The sequence below is a fragment of the Urocampus carinirostris genome, chromosome 6 (genome assembly GCF_059441175.1).
Source record: "Urocampus carinirostris isolate Australia breed hairy pipefish chromosome 6, RoL_Ucar_1.0, whole genome shotgun sequence".
Taxonomy (NCBI): Eukaryota; Metazoa; Chordata; class Actinopteri; order Syngnathiformes; family Syngnathidae; genus Urocampus; species Urocampus carinirostris.
Genome location: NC_142354.1, coordinates 31,125,502 through 31,134,162, shown reverse-complemented (window position 1 = coordinate 31,134,162; position 8,661 = coordinate 31,125,502). Strand labels below are relative to the sequence as shown.

Genomic DNA, 8,661 nt, shown 5'->3' with positions numbered 1-8,661 from the left:
AACAGCAGCTGCAGGTGTCCTTCTACAAAGCCACAGTGGAGAGCATCCTAACATACTGCATCACGGTGTGGTATGCTGGGTGCACAGCAGCAGACAGGAAAAAGCTCCAGAGGATCATCAAAACAGCCCAGAGAATCGTCGGCTGCTCTCTGCCCAGTCTGGAGGACATTGCCTGCTCTCGCTACCTCAGCAGAGCAGAAAACATCATCAAGGACTTTTCTCACCCCGGCCACCATCTCTTCGACCTGCTGCCTTCCGGCAAGCGCTACAGGTCACACAAAGCAAAAACGAACAGACTCAGAGACAGTTTCTTCCCCACAGCCATTACCACCCTAAACAGACACCGCACAAAAAACTGAAAACTGTTGCAAAAAACTACCTCACACGTATGTAAAATGGTACTCACGTACATGCTGTCTGCACTATGTTTGTCCACTGCTCAAACAGACACCGCACAAAAAACTGAAAACTCGTGCCAACACTACCTCATACGAATATAATGTTACTCATGTCTTGTTCTTGCACATGTCGACTGCACTACGTTTAATGCTCAAATTGCACAATGTCTGACCATTTCCTGTTTCATGCTGACTATTTTTGCACTATGATGACTTTGCACCAAATGCAATATTGCACAACCGTTACGATACCGACGTTATCACGACAACCCTGTATGTAACATCCCACATGCCGACATTTCTTGTGTAAATACCATGTAAATTATAACTATAGCCTTATCCCCCTTGTCTTATAACATTATCTTCTCTGTTCCTTTATCTTCTTGCTCATACCTCACTATGAATGTGTAAAACTGGAGTGTCATGCCCAATTTCGTTGTCACAATATGTTAGCCCATTTGTAACAATGACAATAAAGGTATATTCTATTCTATTCTATTCTATTTTTTGCAGTACTGTGATCCTTCATTTATTGCAGTTATTCGGGACCATAAACCCCCGCGATATGCGAAAATCTGCAAAATAGACGGCCATTTTAAAATGGCTCTGCCTGCCCCCGGTCCATTGAAGCATAAAGAATGTAAAACAGAGCTGCCATTCATTACACAAATTTGCAATCTAGGCTCCCACTCTCAATAGTTGACTTAGGATAAATGATTTGGGGCTAAATACAGACGCTCCCCTACTTATGAACATTCGAGTTACGAAAAACGTTAGATACGAACATTTTTTTCGGGATGTCGAAAAAAATCCTAACACTGTTGTAAGTTAGATTTGGTATTGTGTGCACCTTTTTACGAGTACAGGACACCTTTCGGAATGCTTCTTTCCACGGCTACCACCGTATGGTGGCGCTGTGCGAGGTCACCCAGCATCCACCTTGAAAAAGAAATCCAGCTTCCCCTTCGTAGTTCGTGTGTTGACATACTATATTGTATCCCCAGTACGCTCAGAACTTTGACATTTTTATTGTTTAATATCTTGTGCCTCCATTCAATATGGTTGGTGTAAAGTGTACAGAAGAGTTGCTTTTGAATTGAAATTGGAATAAGAAATCTTGATGTACTTGAGAAAATGGTTGGATCGATTTTTTGGGGCATTTTTTACCACGGAGGAGGAAGTCGCCGAACCCTTGAAGCCCATCTTCCAAAAGTAAGTTAAACCTAACTTTATTCCTCTTTATAGAGCATATTATTTTACGCAATGTTTATTTTTTAGTACAAAACAATACAGGTCACTTGTGCAAGCTTTAAACATACTATACTATCAACCTTAAACATACGAAATATAGCACTTAAGCACAAGCACATTTAACTTAAGAGCGATTGTCTGGAAGTTGGGCAGCGTCTGTAGTTCTATTAATTTTACGTCAAAATCTCTTTTTTAAGATATTTTAAATTGCTCCAAGTTTTGTATATGAGAGAAAAGGGTGGGATTTAATAAGTTTTTTTCATACCACTCCCTTTCAGGCATTCTGTTCTGATCTTTACACCTGTACACAAAGAATATAACTGCCTGAAATGAATAGATACATTAATGAATGAAATGAACGAAGCAGGCCAGAACGGCCCGCGACCCTACTGAGGATAAGCGGTGTAGCTAATGAGATGAGATGAGGCCAGAACGCCACATGTAATTGGGGATAATATATTGTGGCCTCATGAGTGCCGTTCATTTGGGTAAAATATACAGCAACGCCCAAAAAAAGATGTGCCAGAACCGTCAAAAGTGCGCTCATTCGGCATTGCATGCAGCCATTTTCGATTGCTGGTAAATGGCTCTTGGTGGCACAAGTCCAGTTCACTTTTTGGTGAACAGAATGGCAAAAACGAGCCACATGGCCCGATAAAAGTGCACCCCGCTGTTCCCGACTGACAGAAATCTGTAAGAAAATAATAATTAAAATCGGGAACATTATTTTTAATATTTTTACTATATTTTATTTATTCCATTTTTTGCAAACAATACTAATCAATTTTCCTGTGCTAATTTTTTAGTTTTTGAAACGTTGCCCATGGTAAAAGGATAATTTTGTGTTCATTTTTTTTCTGTACCCTTTTGGAGTCTCGAAGTATCACATATGCCTTTCACTTCTGCAAGTTTCCTGACTACTTGAGTCATTTAGGAGTTGAAAATAACAAGGGACTTTCATTTAGACTGAAGAGCACGTACAAAAAAAATGATGCTATGACAAATGATAACATGATGCCAGAAAAAAAGAAAGCAAAAAAAAAAAAGAAAGAAAAAAACATGACCATAAACAGTTCAATATTAAGATGGCTAGTCGAGAGTCCAAAAGTGCAACCTGACCTTTACTAAAGTCAATGGTTTGCAAAATTGAAACGTAAAAGGCTACGCATACTAGATAGACTTCTACAGTGCATATAGAAGATATCTCTCAAATCGAAACAACCAAGCCTTTTAAAAAAGCAATTTTACATTAACTTTCATAAATGTTGTTTGTTTAAAAAGTCCACCACATTGTAGCTGTTCAATTATTATGAAAGTTGAAAACTCACAGGAAACGTTTCTTGACCAAAGCGCCTGAAGCTGTTCTTTTAAATAATAATGGAATTTTAAATCAGGACTGTTATTTTCGCCAAAGCATAAGAATGATTTGTAAAAAGTAATGACCACTGAAAACCGAATGTGCGAATCAAATAGAATATTCAAAGTTCACGTTTATAAGAGGGGCAGCACGGCGACACAGTGGTTAGCGGTTTCCTCCCACAATCCAAAAAAAACATGCATGTCAGGTTAATTGGCCGGTCAAAATTGTCCCTAGGTATGAATGAGCGAGCGGATTGTCTGTCCCTGTGTGCCCTGCGACTGGCTGGCAACCCGTTCAGGGTGTCCCCTGTCCACTGCCCGGAGATGGCTAGGATGGGCTCCAGCACCCCCGCGACCCTACTGAGGATAAGCGGTACAGATAATGGATGGATGGATGGATGGATGTTTATAAGAAATAAGACACTCAAAAGTACAGACAAGAGGTGGGGCAAAGTTATTACTATTTGTACAATGTTGACTGTGTTTTTTAATTTGGAATCTCTCATGATATTCTAATTTGTTAACCATCAAAATTCAAAAAAATTGTGATTTATCCAGTTCATTATGTTAATTGCTGTGGCTGCTCCAAAAATGGGGGAAACCAAACCAAACCTAGCACTCTCTCTTTTTTGTTTATCGATCTTTGTCTCCCTCCCTCCCTCTTCCTCTCTCTTTTTCTCCCCATCTTTTCCCCTTCTAACTGTTTCCTTAGCTCGCATTCTCTTATCCCACTTTCTCTTATCCCAGTCTTTTACATTTCTTTCTCTTTCTTTCTTTCTTTCTTTCTATCTTTCTTTCTTTCTTTCTTTCTTTCTTTCTTTCTTTCTTTCTTTCTTTCTTTCTTTCTTTCTTTCTTTCTTTATTTCTTTATTTCTTTATTTCTTTATTTATTTATTTATTTATTTCCTGCTTTCTTTCTTTCTTTCTTTCCTGCTTTCTTTCTTTCTTTCTTTCTTTCTTTCTTTCTTTCTTGCTTTCTTGCTTTCTTGCTTTCTTGCTTTCTTGCATTCTTGCTTTCTTGCTTTCTTGCTTTCTGGCTTTCTGGCTTTCTTCCTTTCTTCCTTTCTTGCTTCCTTTCTTGCTTTCTCTTTCTCTTTCGCCCTCTTTCTTTTATTTTTATCTTTCTATTTATTTCTCTCTCTCTCCCCCCCCCCCCCTCTTTCTCTTCACCACTCTCTCTTACTTTCTCTATAGTGTCACAGACTTTGGCTGCATGAGAAAATGTTGTCGCTTTAGCAGATAGGGTTGCTTTAGCTCCTACATTGCTTTACCAGTTAATTTTGTTCATTGGATGCTATCCAGTAATACAAGGCTCTCTAATGGGAGGCCTGCAGGAACAAAGTAGCCCTCTGAGTACATCTGATTAGCCTGTGGACAGGTTCTGAAAATTGCTCACCAGTGATGGGTTACAGTGATTTTCTAGGAAATTGTATTTTTAACCAATGCAATGTTTTAGTGCTTTTAACATATCCTCTAATAATTATGGTAATAACATAGTTACAAAATATTAATAACACGATAAGTTGTCATTTTAGGAATGCATTTAAAATACTTAGCTCTTTGTGCCAATTAGTAACAAAAAGTAGCGCTTAACTTCGGAAAGGTTAGGGATCACTGCACTAATGCTAGCACTAAAGTCATTAGACGCTAAGGCTAGTTCGGTGTAGTGGCCACTAACCTTAGCAGCTAGAAATTTTAGTATTAAAACTTGATGTTTACCGATACAAAAACATACCCTTTCTTGGCTAGCATCACTTTAGAGACGGGATAGAGTTGGCTCTGGGGCCCGAATTGTCTTTTTACTATTAATAATTTGTTCAGTCCACATTTACGACGTGAACTCCTTGGCATATTTACTGTTCTGTAGCAGCCAGATGGAGAACTTGGTATGCATTTATTAAAAAAAAAAAATCAAAACTTTTGACAGAATAATCTAGAAATTCATAGCGAGTCGGAATAAATTATCCAACGGGCCAGATCTGGCCTGTAGGCAGTAAGTTGACATGCCTTTTTCAGAGAAAATTTAGCAGCTAATGTAATTGTCGTAGACTTGAACTGCATAAGCAAATGGTGTCAATTTAGCGGCTAGTATTACTTGAGCTGCTAGCATTGCTTTACAACGTAAATCCTATCAATTCATCCGCTATTGATAGCATGTCGGTCATTTACAACAATTTCTCCTGTCCCAAAATAATCAGCTACGTAAGTGTTATTAGTATTATGATCCATCCAATTCTATCCAATCTTCAAAATATATTTCATCCTTTTATGCAAACACAAAAGGAAAACAGGCAGAAATGCTTATGAGACCCAATTTAAAAAGAAAAATATTCAGGATAAAATCATGGTTTTAGTTTGAACGAATATATAAAAAATGATGAGTACTGCCAACCAGATAAATAAATAGTGTCAGGCAGAAGTCATTCACAGGCAATGCAGATCAATGGCCAACATCTCGAGAAAGACACCATCGGATTCGGAGTAATAGCTTCCGGAAAAACAAGGCGAGTGCGGTAATACAAAACAGCAAAGCTTTGGACAGTCATACCATGGCGCTGTCGAGGGAATAACATCTAAATTGCTTTTTGCACAGTGCTCGTGTTGACATTACGCCGCGGCAACAGGGGTTGGCTCGCCCCCTCCTGAGATAAAGCACCCAATCTGCCCTTCTCTCTTTCCATGCTTGTCGCCACTCCGTATTGATTCGTGACTCCGATGTAATTGTATATTAGCACCTGTGAAGTAGATTATGGTAATCTGTAGGAAATGTCACAGGAAAAACCTTTTGCTCTGGGTTTTCTTGGCACTGTTGAGAGGTCAGTCAGATGTTGGATTCGTATTTCATCTGTTTTAATCTGAATCTGTGGGAGACTGACTTGACTCTGAATATTTTTTACATGCAAGCAAAAATATGATTGGAAGCGGACTATTGGATTTCCGAATGAATCGTTTACATCATGGGTGTCAAAGTCAAGTGAATGGAGTCGAAATAAAATATTTTCCTAAAAACTGAGCGCTGGATGGATGGAATGTTCATTGAACATTTTTAAAATGACAAGTAGAGTCTGGTGAACTTAATTGAAACTTCTGAAAAGCAAACAAATAGCAAGTTTCTTATGAAAAACATTGATTTAAGATATATTTGCAAATTCTATTAACAGCACACTTCTATGCGAGCTAAAATCTAAGAAAAAAGGTTTTTATATTTGTAGGAAGTAGCTAGTCAATCACATTAAAGGGCGGATGGTTTCATGTTTTTCCCTGTCTAGCGCCATTGCATTGTGGGACATGTAGTAATTGTTCTCGTAAAAGATCTGCCAGTTTTCTGCCATCTTTGATCATCTTAGGGGACGGTGACAACTTCCTCGTGGGCCAGATGTGGCCCGCAGGCCTTGAATTTTATTTCACATGCTGTTGTAATATTGGAATATGTCACTGCCTGCATTTAAACAGGGTTGGGTAGGGTTACTTTAACTTGATTACTTTCAATTACTTTTGGATTACTCGAATACCAAATATGCTAATAGAAGACAAAGGAAACTAAATATGAATAAAATTATGACTCAGAACACGTGGTAAGCTTTCTCTCCTGGTTTTGATCTCTTTGATCTCCGGCAAAACTAACATAAAATGCGACAGAAACAAAATGAAAATAAATCCAAACAGCTTGCCAACATCATTTTTGCCGTTCCAAGTATTCCATTACTCCCCAAGCATGCACAACATTTTGTAATTTTATTCATATTTAGTTTATTTTGTCTTTTATTAGCATATTTGGTATTGGAGTAATCCAAAAGTAATTGAAAGTAATCAAGTTATCAAGTAATCAAGTAACCCTACCCAACCCTGCATTTAAATCATGACGCTATAATTTCTTCTAAAGCGGTAAATGTTATCACGCACTCTGTTTTACATAGAGCAACATGATCTGTCCTCAGAAAACTAAAAAAAAGCAAACAATGTCTCCTTGTTTAAAAACTAGAAGTGGCAAACGTTTACCAAAATGAAAATTTAATGTGAATGTTGGAGCGGTTTATTCATGCACAAGGACTTCATCTCACTTCAAAATAAAGCAGCTGTAGACAAAAGTACTGGTATCAAATCAATATTTATTTATTATTTAAACATAATAGTTGTAGTTTGATGTACTGAATTTTTCTTTTTTTTTTCTGCCGTGTGTCGAGCAATCATTTGGCTGGGCAGGGAAGCTCTTTAATTGGGTGAAAAATCAGAAATATTTCCTCCCTTTGAAATAATGAGCTCAACCAAGGTAAGAGTTGGGTTCAGTAGTCTTTAGCGAGGGCAGACTCGAAAATGACTTCGTTTTAAAGGATAGTGCATTGATATTTGATGGGCATAAGATACTGTAATCGTTATTTTATCACGGCTAATTAGAGGTACACCACCCGGCGACTTGCAAAAATCCGCAATTCCATTTTTAACATTTGATCTGAAGGACACCTGTCACAGCAATAGTCGACCAGGAATAATGGATCGCGGCCGCACAGGTGCTGTTCATTTTAGGTTGAAAAAAAACGAAAGAAAAGAGTCAACACGAATGACGCAAATTTGTCCTCAGAAATAGTCGATTGGGGATAATGGATTGTGGCCAAACTAGTGCAGTACACCATGGCAGGCTTCAGTGACCTGAATCGAAAATAAAAAATGCTCCCTGCTATCAGCAACAGTCGACTATTTATAATGTATTGTGGCCACACAGATTCTGTTTGAGTGGAAAGAATGGAAAAAAGCAGGTGCCACCCAAATTTTCTCTTTCAATCCCCCTCTCAGCAGTAATCAACTGCGGACAATTGATCGCGGCTAAAACAGTGCAGTTCATTTTAGGCAGGCCTCAATGGCATGCCTCCAGACAAAAGTGCCCTCTGCTTGTCCCCACTTGTTACAATATGGGATTCAGAATAACGGATCCAGGCCGCACGATTTTCATTCATTTTTTGATGGACAGAAATAAAAAAAAAAAGAGGGCAATGCCTCAAAAATTGTGCTCTGAGTGTCCCTCTCACACAGTAATATGTGATTAGGGATACTGAAACAGTAGATGAAAAAAAAAGGGTTATTGATCTATCTTCGTTATTCATTATCCATTATCCGTTATCGGTCAGTTCATAATACGCTACAAAGCCTAGGAGCCGGGACACTTACTCTCAGCCAAAAGGCCAAGCTAAGGTCCTAGCCCTAAAGCCTTGCTGCGATCATTGCGAATGCACCGTTCCCGGAGGTACTGCAATACCGGGCCGATGCGTGGAGTGGACAGAGCAAGCTCATATTCCATCTCCGAAATGCAAAAATCAAAGGGCCAAATTAGCACTTCATGATCATGGTATCTCCCCTGCCAATTCTAAAACCACAGTGGCTCACATGCTCCCTGGCATTTAGTCCATACTCCCTGGGACGCGAGATGCTCTGATGTGGCTTGCCAAGAGCATAGACTTACACTATATATGGATAAATACATTTGTGGCATCCACTTTATATAGATGGATACACATGTGACATTTTAACCTTGGGAGGTGATAATAACAGAAATGCCTGAATAAACCAGACAATACACATGAGGCTTTTTCTACAACTAAGTTGCTATTTGCACGTATCCTATCTGTACTACAAGTCCCACAGTGCTTTGCGGCATAGA

At 38.8% G+C, this 8,661-nt stretch overlaps 1 pseudogene; it reads right to left on the bottom strand.

Moving 5' to 3' along the window:
• Positions 1-8,225: 8,225 nt before the first annotated feature.
• Positions 8,226-8,353, bottom strand: LOC148364558 (U2 spliceosomal RNA; annotated as a pseudogene).
• Between the last annotated feature and the right edge of the window lie 308 nt (positions 8,354-8,661).